This window comes from Nicrophorus vespilloides, unplaced genomic scaffold, assembly GCF_001412225.1.
Source record: "Nicrophorus vespilloides isolate i.1.1-1 unplaced genomic scaffold, Nicve_v1.0, whole genome shotgun sequence".
NCBI classification, from domain to species: Eukaryota; Metazoa; Arthropoda; class Insecta; order Coleoptera; family Silphidae; genus Nicrophorus; species Nicrophorus vespilloides.
Genome location: NW_017095778.1, coordinates 418,121 through 433,791, shown reverse-complemented (window position 1 = coordinate 433,791; position 15,671 = coordinate 418,121). Strand labels below are relative to the sequence as shown.

The window sequence follows — 15,671 nt, the reverse complement described above, 5'->3', positions numbered from 1 at the left end:
TGAAAAATCAACCCTGGTTATTTTTCTACACATATCTATTCTTCGGGGGGGGTCACAAAAACTTTTCATGTCCAAAAGGGGGCCACGGACCAAAAAGTTTAAGAATCACTGATTTAGATATATTTTTGAATAAGGATAAATATACAAATAATTTCTGATTTTTTTTTTATAGAAATTCCTAATTACTTCTTTTTTAATCATTATATCAAAAACATCTTCATTTTATTAAACTTTGAATCAAAAAATACTTTGAATTTATATTTTTTTAACTAAATAATTCGTTTTTTAACTAAAAAGTAATGGGAAAATAACATATATTTGAGATTTAAATTAATTTTTGTATGGAGGATTTTTTCTTTTTGTTAAATAATTGTGGAGATTATTAAAATTAATATATTTCAATAATTTCCAATAACTACATGAAGCAAGGATACATGCGCAAAAACATTCTGATTTTATATATGTATTATTTCTTGTATGCAGAGCATGAAACATGTAAACAAAGGTATATTTTTTTGATCAGTTATAACTTGTGTTGGAAACGAATCCGTATTGAAAATGATTCGAAAAGCGTTGGGAATGTACGTGCAATGATGATAATAATGAGCGACGATGAATCCGTTCGCATCTCTTCACTATAATAAAGGATTTTGTAGAGCGTTATAAATACTGCACGATATAATTAATATTAATGCTGCATTACATGACCACCTTGTTTCCGGGAATTAGCAAGCTGGAAATTTTATCCTTGCAGACTTTCCACGCTCCGGAAAAGTTTCATACCAAAATAATGCGAAGAGAGCGAGTGAGAGAGAGATGAAGGAATTTAACAGCGGACAAAGTTCATAATTAATAATCAATTAGTTTCGATCCCCCATAAAACCAACTTTACGGGCAGGTAAATTAATTAATCTTTAAAGGTAGATTTACGTCTTGACGAAGATATTTTATACCCTAGAGAAATTTATACAATATCTATATATTTCATTTCTAGTTGTAATCAAAAAATCTCTTAATGCACTTATATTACCTTTTCTTTGGAGGAGGAGGTGGTGGGTTTCTGATGTAATAATTTATTGGTACTTGGGGTTGTCAAGCAGCGGTGATAAATCACCCTTGGAAGACAAGGCGAAAAAGAATCGCGAAATGTTCGAGGGATTTAATGTGATGAAATATCTTTTAACTGCTTCTGATAACAAGAAAAGAAATGGGAGTTTGCCACACGAGAATAAAGGGAAAAAAATATATATATAGAAGAGACACAAGGATATAAATTGCGACGTTAGGTGTAGTTTCAGTACAATTGATTAAGAGTAATTAAATTAAGCGAACAGTTAAAATAAATATTTTCTCTCTCTCTCTTTCTACTTGAGTGCAGATGGGTGAGTGTGTGTCTTTGGAAATATCTCTCTCTCTTACTGTTAGATATATATGAGAAATAAGGAGAACTGAGTATTTATCTTTGCCCTACGTCGAGATGATTGCTCGGTGGTGAATAGCGGAATTTACTAAATTAAGTCCATTAAGTGAATTAGTTTCCTTTCTGTTAGTATAATTGAGAAGCAGTGAAGACGTGGAGCGAACGTTTCGCAATTAAAAAAAGGTATAGTGTAATGATATTATTTTGAGAACGAATCACAGCTTTGTATTATCTAATAATGGTACAATTATAATTAAGGGAAGTAGCGTTGACATAATCATAGTATTTCATAATAATATTTTATACACAACAACTTAAATTAATACATTTTCATTGAATTTATTGATTTTTCTTAATACTTAATTTTGATGATTTCTCACATATATTTATTATAAATGACTAGAGTGAATACTTGATATAATCGATATATTTAATAAAACGTAAGCCTTTTCGTACCTCCAACAAAAATTATTCCTATTTTTTGTTATAGTTGACTTTTTGTTACAATTCATATTTTTTGTCAGCTTTTATTTACAATCTATTCTAGTGAACATTTATCAAATCTGTTTGCTGTTGACATTAGAAATTTGCTGCCGATTCTATAACGTTTGTGTATAATATTTATTTATTTATTCTTTAATTAAATGTAAATTGGAGATCCAAGGGCTTGAAGCGCATTAATCTTATTGTTGTCACACTATTGTCGAGAAGATTGACCGAAAATGAATTCATCTTAGAATCAAGCTTGTTCGTGTATTTTTTTGGAGAAATCTTTGGCAACCTCTTCCACTGTTTTTTTTTTCCAAAGTCCTGGTGCAGTCTCTTATTGGTGTGCACCCGCGATTCTTCTAATACATTTAGATAGGAATACTTAGATTTTTTTTTTAAATATTACTTGAGCTTGCTGTTCCCCATAATTGGATGCCGTATGTCCAAACTGGTTTTAATATGACTTTATACACTAGCAACTTGTTCTCCAAAGTCAACTGCGAATTTGCGCGCAGCAGCCAATACATCTTTCTAAATTTTATTTCTAGTTGTTCACGCTTTGCCTGGCTATAGTACTTCTAATTCAGTTTCGTGTCCCGATGCATTCTTAAGTATCTCACCTTTGAAGATGATGGAACTACTTTGCTGTTGAGTTTGACTGGAGGACAGGTGTCTCTTTTTAAGGTGAAAGTAACATGCACACATTTCGACTGGTTTATACCATTTCCTGAACCATATCTCGAGCTTTTCTTAAAGGTATTGAGATGCAATTATTGGACTATCGTCTGATGCTGTGTCTATGATTGCCATGTTTTTTTCTCTGTTTTTGGTATATCATTGGTAAACCATTTTTTAGACAGATAATTTTGTAGTTGAGTCGCTTATAAGTGAAGTATAAATAGTGAAAACATTTTTCCAAGTATTTGCTATAAATAATCATTTGATAGTTCGAAATTATTCAACCAAACTAGGTCATTGTATGAATGAAATAATTCTAATTATTTTGGATTTTTCATAAAAACTTAATATAAAATTACTATAATTGTCAAAAATTCATTTCAAAATTCTTCGTAAAAAATTAGCGTTATATAAATATAATATGTATTGTTACAGTTGACTTTTTGATGCAATTCACTTTTTTAAGGGTAAAAATATTGTACTTCGTTCATAACTAAAATGTAAGTTAGAATTTTCTCCAGTTTAATAAAAAAAATCAGTCGTCTTAGTAAATTCATTCAATATATAAACATTAATTTTATGAATCAATAGAAAATAAGTGCACCAAAAGATCATCAATGTTTGTTTTCGTTTCTACAATAAACTAGTTGCAAATTTATTAAATTCAATTACATAGTTAATAAAAATACATACAAATGTGTGAAATCAGTTTATTTAGTTTTCTATGAAGGAATTGTTTCTATAGTTGTGAGATTAATTATTTACCAATTATTACAATTTCAGTACAGCAATGCATAGTGTGGCTTCGCTCAGTCCGGATTTACTATAATCTGCTTTGAAAATAAACTAAATTATAATTCAGCAAAATATTTGTTATACAAAAATTATCCATATTTTTCAAATTTTTCCGTACTGTATTGGTTTTAATATCTGTTATTTTATAGAATGAATGTAATATTTGTGTGGAAATGAAAAGCCTATTATTTTTATTATAAAGCAATTTGTCGTAAATGTTCTTCATTATCTTTATCGAATCTACTTTACTAAAATGTCTATAATTTAGTTTGACAAAGAAAAACGTTATTGAGGTGAAGGACAAAATAATTTTATAAACGTTTTCTTTGTTATTTATTAATGACATAAATCGTTATTTAAAATTTATTTATATTGCTTAAATATATACAAAAATAATAAATTTATTGTTAATTTTCAAATAAAAAACAGCCAATTCTGAAGTTCTTTTATTTAAGAATTGTTGACATTTCCCAATTAATTTTGTAATTTATAAAAATATAAAGAAATTTGTATAAGTTTTGGTAAAAATAAAATAAATTGTTATATTTTTAGTATCTTTATTTACCGTACTATAACCTAATAGATTATAATACATTTTTTTGACGTAAGGTGATGTGAGCTGTCATTTTGTTAACCATTAAAAATGTAATGTTTGAGAACCGCTGATCAATACTTTAATAAAAACATGTGTAATTTTATTTGATAAAACATAGTATGATTGAGATAAACGACAAAAACAATTGATAAATATAAAATAGTAATTTTTAAAGATTTTTGAATGAAGAATTGCTGAAATTTCTAAATGAAATCTAACTAAATATAATAGAAATTGGATAACATTAGAGAGACTAGTATTATTAACAATTTGATGATTTTTCTCCATAATTTGTCATCTATACAAACATTTTTTAACCTTTTTTGCCGTGTGTCCCCATATATTTATTTGTACAAGCTATTATTAAAAAAAAAATTGTCATATTTTTACTTATCTTTTTTTATTTACTGCAGATTTCTACTGCAACCTAATTGTTTATAATATACTTTTTTTGACACTTTGAAATAAGGTGACAGCTGTCATTTTGCGAACCATTAAAAATTTAATGCGACCTATAGGTTGAGAACCGCTGATCAATACTTTTTTAAGATAAAACACAATATGATTGAGATAAACGACAAAAACAATAGCTAAACATGAAATACTAATTTCTAATGATTTCTTAATAAAGAATTGCTGATAATGGAAATAAAGAGACTAATATTATTAATAATTTGATGCATTTTTATCCTTAATTTGTCGTCTATACAAGCATTTTTCAACCTTTTTTGCCGCGTGTTGTCATAGTTTTCATTATCTTTATTTATTTACTGCAGATTTGCACTTCAACCCAATTGTTTATAATATATATTTTTGTCGATTTGACGTAAGGTGACAGCTGTCAATTCGTGAACCAATAAAATTGTAATGCGATCCATAGGTTGAGAACCGCGGATAAATACTTTAATAAAACATCTATAATTTTATTTGATAAAACACAATATGATTAAGATAAACGACAAAAACAATAGCTAAACATAAAATATTAATTTCTAAAGATTTTTTAATGAAGAATTGCTGAAAATTGCTTATGGAAATAAAGAGACTAATATTATTAATAATTTGATACATTTGTATCCTTAATTTTTCGTCTATACAAGCATTTTTCAACCATTTTTGCTGCGTGTTCCCATATATATTTATTTATACAAGCTGTCATTAAAAAAAAGTCATTTTTCATTATCTTTCTTTATTTACTGTAGATTTGTAGTACAACCCAATTGTTTAAAATATCTATTTTTGTCGATTTGACGTAAGGTGACAGCTGTCAATTTGTGAGCCAATAAAAATGTAATGCGATCCATAGGTTGAGAACCGCTGATAAATACTTTAATAAAACATCTATAATTTTATTTGATAAAACACAATGTGATTGAGATAAACGACAAAAGCAATAACTAAAGATTTTTTAAAATGTGTATAACATGAATTGATATTGCCAATTGTAAATTTCAATGGAATCAACGAAGCATGCCACGAATGCTGCGTTATACATAAATATATTGTATAGATGAAATTCCTTTGTGCTGAATTAAATTGGAAATTAATATCGTGGTAGTAGAAGAAATGCACGTTAATGATTGTGACAGGTTATCGATGAGCTGCATTTGCCGTATGGATGAATCCTGCAGGGAGAGATCCGGTTGTAAGCTTGTGCATGGATAATTTTCGAATAACATATTTGCAATTAGCATTTAAACCAGTTCATAGCATGTAACGCGTCCGCAGAGTGATCGGGTCACATGTGTTTTGGGGAAGGTTTGGTGTGTGTATGGGTGTACGTTTGTGTGTGTGTGTGCAATTGGCATCATCCTAATTGCGGTTTGCGTCCTGCTACGTGTGCCACCCTGCGGCGTGACACGTTAAGGATGTTCGTCCACCTGAAATTACAAATTTCTTCATCCAAACTCTAAGTTTAGTTCAATAAAACAACTGTAATTATCTAAATTATTTTGTAAATTTTATAATAACAATAGTATTTCAATTCTTTACAAAAAAAAACTTTGCATTAATAAAATAATCATAAAACTTTTTTCCAAGTACTTGTTATAAATTATCAACTGACAAATTGAAATTATTCAAGTAAACTAGAACTTTGTATGAATGAAATAATTCTAATTAATTTGAAAAAAAAAATAAACAAAATTAGCACAATTAAGAAAAAAACTTTAAAACAATCGTAATCATTATTTTTTTTTTCAAATATTTGATAAAAACAATCAAGTAACGAAATAAGTGAATAAACTAAATGTAATATTTAAAAAATTATTATAAAAATGTCAAAATATGTGTAAATTTTTGTAATTATCAAATGTTTCGAACTTGTTAAAAAATCTAATTTTATTTGAGTAAATCAATTGTCATTATTGATTTTTTTCCCTAAATTGATAAAAACAGACAGGTCTTAATCCTTTATATTTTTTTTTAAATTATCAAAATGCTTCTAATGTTTTGAACATGTTAAAAAATGTAATTTTATTTCAATTGTGATTATTGTTTTTTTTTCAAATTAATAAAAACTAACAGGTCGTAATCCTTCACATAAACTAATTATAATTGTTTCATTTTTTTTTTATGAAAACACCAATTTTCTGTCAATAAAATTATTGCAATTATCACAATCTTTCATTATTTTTGTTAATAACATTTTTCTAATATTTCAAAACTATTGATACAAAATCAAAGATTCTATGAATATAACAATTATAATGATTGACATTTTTCCAAGTTTTTCATAAAATAGACAACTGACAATACGAAATTTTTTATTCGAACTTGAACATTGTTTCAATTGTAATTATATGGATTATTTTCATAAAAACTTTAAAATTCTTTTGAAAAAATAAAACAACTGTAATTATTGAAATTATATAATGATATTTTTTGTCAATACTTTCGAGTTTTATTATACATGTTATATTATATATATATATAGAAATATAAATATACAAACTAAACGGTAATAATAAAAAAGTATTTTTTTATAACTTTAAAAAATAAATAAAATACTGTTAAAAATATATAAAAAGCAACGTAATTTTGTAGAAACAAGTGTAATGTATGTTATTGCCATAAGCGAATTATTCTTATGGTTATTCTCGTATAGTTTATAGGATTTTTATCATCAAATTGCCCCCATAAAATAAAAAAGGCTATTTTGAAAAATGGAAAAGTGGCAAAGTGGTAGTAAGAATTAGATCGTTTTATGCCAAAAAAACAACAATTTGAATATATTTCATAAATATTAGTAAAATTATTAATAAATTTCTTATACTTATTTATTTTTTCATAAAAATGAAATTATGCATTATTTCATATGAAAAACAAATCAAAATAAGAACAGATTTAATTAATTAATAAAAATTGTTATTTTACAATAAAATGAGCACAAAATATTGATGAAATTATTCCTAAAAATCACCAACAAATCACGTTAGTAAACGTTTGTTAAAATTATAAGCTCTTATGAGCATGTTTATTTATAGTAGTACTAATTGTTTATAACAAGAATTTATTTTTGACATTTTGACGCTGTCATTAAAAATTTAACGTCTTGATTTGAGTCATGACTCATAACTTAAGAAACTGATTTAGACAGCTGAGCTTCCACAAAGAACCATAACTAAATGACATAATGACTGACTGACTTAACAGACTTTTATTATGTTGCATAAATACAGATTAGAGTAGTAGTTATAAGGGGGTGGTGTACATGCGAGCTTGAGCTCATTTAGCCAGAATACATTTTAAATATATACAAGGAGACAGTAAAAAAGAAGAAAAAAAGTTTGGTGGTTAAAGGGTTAACTTAATGCTAGTTGGAAGAAAATGGTTTGGGTTAGTTGTCAGGGTTTGGTGCATTATTGAATATGAAAAACAAAACAAAACAATAACAGATTTTCTTAAAATAATAATTTGATTTGTCATTTTGATACAATGTGACATCTGTCATTACAAATTTAGCTTCATGATTTGGGTCATGACTCATAAGTTGATAAACGCTGACATAACTAGATTACATAAGTTGAACTGAATTTATTTACTCGTCGCTGTTATATAATGTATAGAGTCAATTTAGATGTTACTCATTGTATACAGTTCAATGCGATTGTCGTTATGTATGCATTGCTTGCTTGAATATATGTTTTATCTATTTATTTATTTTCTACAAGCTGTACAGTATTAATTTGCACCGGGATTCTGATTAAATTGATAATTCGCAGCGTGCAGCCAACCAGCCAACTCCAGGTGTGTGCGTGCGACACACATTGACAACGAATCCTTTCCGCTTCTCTACGCTCGGATTCTAATTGAATTAATGATGAATTAAAATCGTAACTGTATGGAAACACCACCTGAACCTTTATTATTCTCCAAGTACAAAGAGATGCACTTGAGAAAATCGATTCAAACTAATCCTCAACAAAAACATCGTCATCAAAAACACCAATAATACAAATGTGTGTTAAAAAACCGGCATTTTTAATAAATTGATAAAATTTTAAAACCAGCAACTAACTTCTTCCATTAATACACATATCTCTCGTTTTATATGGTAAATAGGTTCTTGAGAAAATCATGTAAATCGATTATTAAAAAAAAAAATAAACGTTGTAAAAGCAAAAACATGTATATGTTTTAAACCGTGTAAATCGAATACCGTGTAAAACTAAGGATAGGTGTATATAAAAAATAACTATTTATTTCCTATTAACTTTTTTTTAAGACTGGAACTAATATTAAAAACTGAACTATTTATTTCATAGTTTTGTTTCAAACCAAATTAATTCCTTTGTAACATATTTCATATTTAATTTCGGTTTTATCGTTTTTTTTTGCTAAAATTTCTTAAATGTGTAAATGCATTGAGATGCGGTGAGAAAAACGTGTAAATCGAAATTGTAACTTTTTCAAAGTAAAACCGTGTAAATCGAAAAGTATACAAAAAACGCTTAATCTAATTTCTAATTTTAATTATTGATTTTTTTTTCTAAATTTTTTCATGAAAACGCGAATTTTCTGTCAATAAAATTATTGTAATTATCAAAATACTTTAATATTTTTGTTAATTTCATAAAATAGACAACTGACAGTTCGAATTTCTTTATCCAAACTTGAAAATTACAATTATAATTCAAAACTCTAACTTTCTGTTAAAATTGTAACTTTTTGAAGTGTATAAATTCATTGTTTATTAATTATAAATTTAAAGTAAAGGCAAAAAATTGTTTCTTTTCAACATTTAGTATGTTTTAAACCGTGTAAAGAAAGTATCGTGTAAAACGAGGTATAGGTGTAGTGATTTACTATTTTCAAAAGTTGGATTTTACATAAACCGTAAACACCAACAAGCGCATCATCATAGTATGAAAATGAATGATGATATTAAGGTGGGCCATTTTCCGCTTTTACTTTCGCCTCTAATGAACGCACCATTAAGTGCATAATGGAGTTACGCGAAGAGAATTTTCCGCACTTACACGCCGCTAATTTCGAAGTTAACTGCACCTCTGAGGTATTATTAAATGTGTATAATCCTTCGAGTGTGTAATACGTTTCGGTTTTCCTGCCGAAGAAAACTTGCTACTAATACCTTTGTTACCTTTGCTACTGCTTCTGTTCACCGCGAAATGTGGATTCATATAAACAGATTCCGTGCACCATTAACACTTATTATTCATGTACAATCCCATCTCTAATGGATGCCTTTGAATTCTTTATACGGCCGTGCCCATTAATGCGAGAGTCCACATTTGTAAGACACAAAGGGACATTTGTTGCACGAACACGTTCTTTCTTTCATTCGTAGATTCCTCCTTACCAAAAGCCATAACCGAACAGAAGTTATATACCAAAACTACTATGTTTCTTCAAACCGCAGTTTCGGATAAAAATAGTTTACTAAAGAATTATTATTATTTTACAAACAATTCTTAATTTTTTTTATTATACTCATCATAATCATTTTAAATTATTTTTGTTTTTTTTAAACACGTAATAAATGTATAATAATTATAAAAAATAACTTCTAATTGTTAACTTATAAAAAATTATTTATAAATTTTTTTTTATAAATTTTATACAAAACTCTTAATTAAAAAAGTTTTGTAAAGGCATAGTCTTAATAATAGATAATTAAATGTATAACAATTCGAAATTAATTTTATTTCAATTAAAAAAAAAATCATTTATATTTGACAAACGAGGTTTCACTGTATTTACATATGTTTATGATTGAAGGTATTTTTTTTTATAAATAAAATACATAGACCGCGTTCACAGTGTTATTAAAAATGTTGAAATATGAGAAAATTTAGTTCAAAATTAACTTTATACTATCGAGAACACACGCAGCGTGGAAATTGCAGAATTCATTCCAATTAAAATATCTGTTTCATACTTCTACTGACTTATAATTTATTGTTTTCATGGAATTTATTAATACTTTATTTAATAAATTTAAAATTTATAAAATGGGTCATTTATATTGTAAATATTGGCAAATAATTAATAATGAATGCAATAAAAATTAATATGAAAAATATTACTATAAAATTCTGTCTGTATTTGGTTCGTCGATTAGTCTGGTTTCAAACAGTCCGGTAGAAACACTATTACCCGCACTATGCGAGATTTAGCTGTGTATGTTTTCCGCCTCTTAAAAATAATTTGTATATGAAAGTTATGAAATTATTCTTCTCTGTATGACTGAGAATCGACGAATCGACAGCTTAAACATTTTTATTGGACCACAAAGAGAGAAGACAACAAGACAAAGAGCTTCGAACAGTAGATAAGAAAGTCATAAATGTTAAGTTGCAGCTACGAATCATATCGCCAAACGCTAAAAGAAGGATTGGCAACACACGTTCTTTTTGCTACTAACAATTTTATTGGTAATATCGTTCGGTTTTGCCTGCAAAAAGCATTAGTGGTTCAGCAATTTTTTTATTGTTGACGAATATAAAATTTCTTTTATCCAAATGTAAAGCAATCGATAAATGGACACGAAAATTTGGGCGTTTCATTTAAGATCTAATTAATTAATTCAATTAAATTACTATATCGAGTGTTAGTACATATTAAAATATATACTTTATAAGAATAAGAAAATATTAAACATTTAAATTATTAATTACTCAATGATAATTAGAATTAATTTCGTGTATTTAATGTTTATTAAAATTGTATATTCATTTTTAATTTCAATAAATGCTACATAAAATTTGATAAAAAAAAAACAATAAAGTTATGTGATTATTTTAAAAATCGCCTTATTTGGGCATGAAAACAACATTCATCTACGTCACGACAAATCACCTGCAGCTGCACATGTTTAAACAATCCTTATATGGGCACGAAAAGAGTGCGTTTCGCATACTTGATAAGAGTTATAAAAATTAGGCGATTGTTTTCAAAATGGTGATAAAAACACGAATTACTACAGTTTATATTATAAATCATCGATCTTTATATGCTTTCTGATAGACGCAAAACACATTTTATCATCCTGTGATATGTTTTGTTATGTAGCCAGTAATCTAATGTAATGTTATATATCCGAATGCCATATTTATCACTTGCAAAAAAAAAATCCTCTCATGAATCAAAGCTGGAGTTCATCATGTATTCCTAACCCTTTGATTCATGGCACATCTTGATTCTGTTTCACTTTATCTTGAAAACAAACAGAATACCCAAATATTTCATACATGATTCAATTTTGCATATTTTGTTTTATTCTATGAAATGTTAAATAATTTATTTTACTGATATTTCAATAAATTTCTGCTAAATTTGTTGATTAAATTATGTTTCTATAAAAATTTTCAAAGAAATTATTAAATAATTATTAAAAAATATTTTTATAATAACAAAAAAAAATCATTTTTACTAATAAGAATATACAAATTTATGAATAATTAGTGAATTAATCTTAAAACTCTGACTTTTATATTTTTTTTTCAAATTTCTTATATATTTTGAAATATTATTTATTTAAATTAGTAAATAAGAAAAACAGATAAATTTATTGAATAATTTATTATTTTCCTATTATCATTCTGACATTATAAGTATCTAAAGTAATGAACAGTATACGATTAACTTATAATAAGTAAATTAGAAACGTTTTGGTTTAAAATCGTGAAATTGTATGCAAAACAAAAACATTTTGCATTTGAGAACAATGAAGTAATTGGCGTTTAATTTGTGTACATTACGGCAAAATTGCTTGTGCTTTGCTGTATCGTAATTGCATTCAGATGAGACTTTTTTTCTTATACCTTTAAGCAGTTTCATTTTGCATTCACTTTATGTGTATCAGATTTAATGCCGAGCATCCTGAATAAATGCATTTCAATTATAATTGAATTGTCTGCGCTTCAAGCGTAATTTGCTTGCAGATTAAAGCGAGTAATCATTGGTTTTTCTCTTTTGTTCCAGGTGAGTGTGACTATGCAATGAAGTGCATGAGTTCGAGTCAATCAGGTGTAAAAGAGTGCAAGAATACTTTGGAAACTATACATAATTTATTGGTAAGTTTATTTTCGTTGTTATTTTATATAATATAATTATCGTGATTAAATTCTAAAAAAAGTTAATGTTCAATTAACGTACATAAGAAAATTCAATTTTTCATACGCTATGTGAAAGTACATCATAGAAAAGTTATTTTTTTAAAAATATTTGTAATTTTGATAAACTTGTCAATTTATTTATACCAACGTACTTCTATGATCATACAACGTAAACTTTGTTGTCGAATAGAGAATTTTTATGCGAATCATTGTACGTTTGTACGAATTTTTGTATGTTAGTTCGAGCAAATGCCTATTTAATGTATTATTTTAGATCATACCTTATATAAAAGAGTGTACGTTAAGTGAAACCTTCGATTCGTTAATTACACTATTTATGCCTATACACATATTTTTTTCCTGCAAATAAACAAATTCATTCAATAGAAATTATGTATACAATAGTTCATGCATATCAGCTTATCAGACACCATTGTACGTTTATATGAACATTTGTACGTTAGTTCGAACAATTGATTTTTAATGTACGTATTATCGAATATACCTTATATAAAAGTGTGTACGTTAAGTGAAACCTTTGATTCTTTAATTACACTATTTGCACCTATAAAAATATATTTTTTCCTGCAAATAAACAAATTCATTAAATAGAAATTATATATACAAAAGTTCATGCGTTTATATGAACATTTGTTTTTTAGTTCGAACAAATGATTTTTTAATGTACGTATTATCGAATATACCATATCTATAAAAGTGTTTTTATCAATAATGATCTAATATGTATAAGTTTTCTTTCCGTTTCTTGTAATTCTGTATATTGGTTGGAAAATACTTTATAAAATTCGTTTAGGTAATAGAAATAATACTGAAAATGGCACGAATAGTTGAGATGTGTAGGTGCGGAACGGGCGCAAAGGCTTTAAATAATTTATATAATTCTTCGTCGAGTGCAGTATAGGAAAACTGGAAACGTAACAGAAGTCGCGTGCAATTCTCGCTGAAATATTCTTGTGAATTTTGGATAAGTTCGGATGCGGAGCTCAATTTGAATATTAAAGCGAATTACTGGGCGAGTTCGGCCCAGCTGTGTGTGTATCTATGTATGCGTGCGTGTGTGTGTGGATGTGAATGAAAGTGAAATGCTAATGTGCACTAGACCTCCATGAATAATGTAACAATGTTGTCATGCGGCCTTAATAATATACATTTCCAGAAGAAGAGCGAACAGGCAAAATGGAAAGGACCTAAAGAAGAAGACGTGTGATGTGGGAAAACGATTGAAAATAGCATTCATCGAAATCCCTTTAACACTTTCCATAAAAGAAATTATTACACTTTCATTTTGCTCATTTAAACTTTAAATTAACTTTTCTTTTACTGCATCCCACGTTGTTATTACACGTGACAACATGATGTTTGTTATCACGTGTTTTAACTTCATAATTTTTAATAAAGAGATAAGTTATTTTATCGTTTTAGACTTAACGTGAGTTCGTATTATAATAGAGTATAAAAATACTGTTATTTCCAATAATAATTTGAACTTTCTTACATTCATTTTTGAAATACATTCGAATTCTGAAATACATAATACTTCAATTACATGTGTTGATTAATCTTTTTGGATCTACTCAAAATCTCGAGTATAATACGCACAATTTATACTAATTTTGGTTAAAAATGTGTTCAGCAGCAGCAGTTGATTTTTTTTTTAATTACGTAAAATCTCGAATATAATTGAAAGCGAAAGTGCGTATTATACACGATTTAAAAATAACCCTGATGTTTTCAATAAAAAGAAATATAATTTCAATCAACAATTATATCATCTTTATGGAACAACCCAAAATTTCCATAAAATCTAAAAAGAAAATAAAAATGTGTATTATACTAATATTTTCAACATAATTCCATTGAACATATGTAATTAGATCTACGATAATTCTCGAGTACAATACCCACAATTTGTACTCATTTCAGTTTTAATAAAAATGAAAGTGCGTATTACACTGGAATATACAAAAATCATGCAGATATACTCATCAAATTGTAAAATCTCGTATATAATACGAATATTTTGAAGACCTAATATAAAATAAAGTGCGTATTATACGGGAGTATACAAAAATAAATAATTAAAAATTAGTGAACAATTGTGATATATCATGCAGATTATTATCACTTATTGTATACTCCTCACATTGTAAAATTTTGATATAATACGCATATTTTGTAGTCTTTTTAACTTTAAAAAACGAAGTGCGTATTAAACTCAAGTAAACAATACTGTTTATTAATGAAAATAGACAGTGATGAATAGGTGAGTAATATATACGAATTTCAATTTTTATTAGAAACTAAATCAAGTATGCGTATTATACACGAGTAATCATTTTATTATCGATTTTAAATTAATATTCGTATTCAAATTGGTAAACTTTTACAATTGTGATTATGGTTGTTTGAGATTTGAGGAAAGACTTTCACTTTATCCGGTAACTCTCAAACGTTCTAGGGGATTCTATTTATCCTCCTTTTTTGTATTATTCTTCGTTTAGTGGGACGGGCGATGATGCCCCCAACGCGGAAATTGAATACTGAACGAAATTGATGGAGAATCTGTTAGACCTTCGAACGTTATATTTTTATTATTATATATATTTTTTATGCAGAGATTGATAGATTACTGCTTCCCACATTTAACATAAATAGTTTGGAAAACATTGGTTTTCCGTTCACCCATAAAACCAATTTTATATTTTCAAGCGAATTCCATTTATACTTGATTTTATACGTTCATTTATACCAAGTTCGATACGTGTATACGAAATAATTTAGAAGTTTTCCTCACGTTCGACTTCAAATTTTCATTTAAGTTTATGATCTTTCACTAACTTTCATTTCGATTCCAATTTAGAAACCGTATATTAGTTTTTCCTTATTCAATTTTATAAAAATAAATTATACATTTTATAATTAATATTATTGTAATATTAGTGTAAAATTAGTTTTTCTTCAACAATTCAGACATCATTCAATGTCAGACATCATTGGACGTTTATACGAATTTTTGTATGTTAGTTCGAACGGATGACTATTTAATGTACATATTATCGAATATTCTTATACAGGGTGGCCCAATTGAACTGCA

General features: G+C 27.1%; 1 protein-coding gene across 5 annotated transcripts in view; it reads left to right on the top strand.

Moving 5' to 3' along the window:
- LOC108563598 (putative polypeptide N-acetylgalactosaminyltransferase 9) overlaps positions 1 to 15,671 on the top strand; it is a 189,873-nt gene that overhangs the window by 36,698 nt on the left and 137,504 nt on the right. For 4 of the 5 annotated variants that reach the window (XM_017922368.1, XM_017922327.1, XM_017922350.1 and 1 more), the window contains exon 3: positions 12,423 to 12,514. The exons of the other annotated variant lie outside the window; for it this stretch is intronic. The gene's annotated coding sequence lies outside the window, so the exon portion shown is untranslated. The remainder of the gene's footprint in view (positions 1 to 12,422; positions 12,515 to 15,671) is intronic. 5 annotated transcript variants of the gene reach the window in all.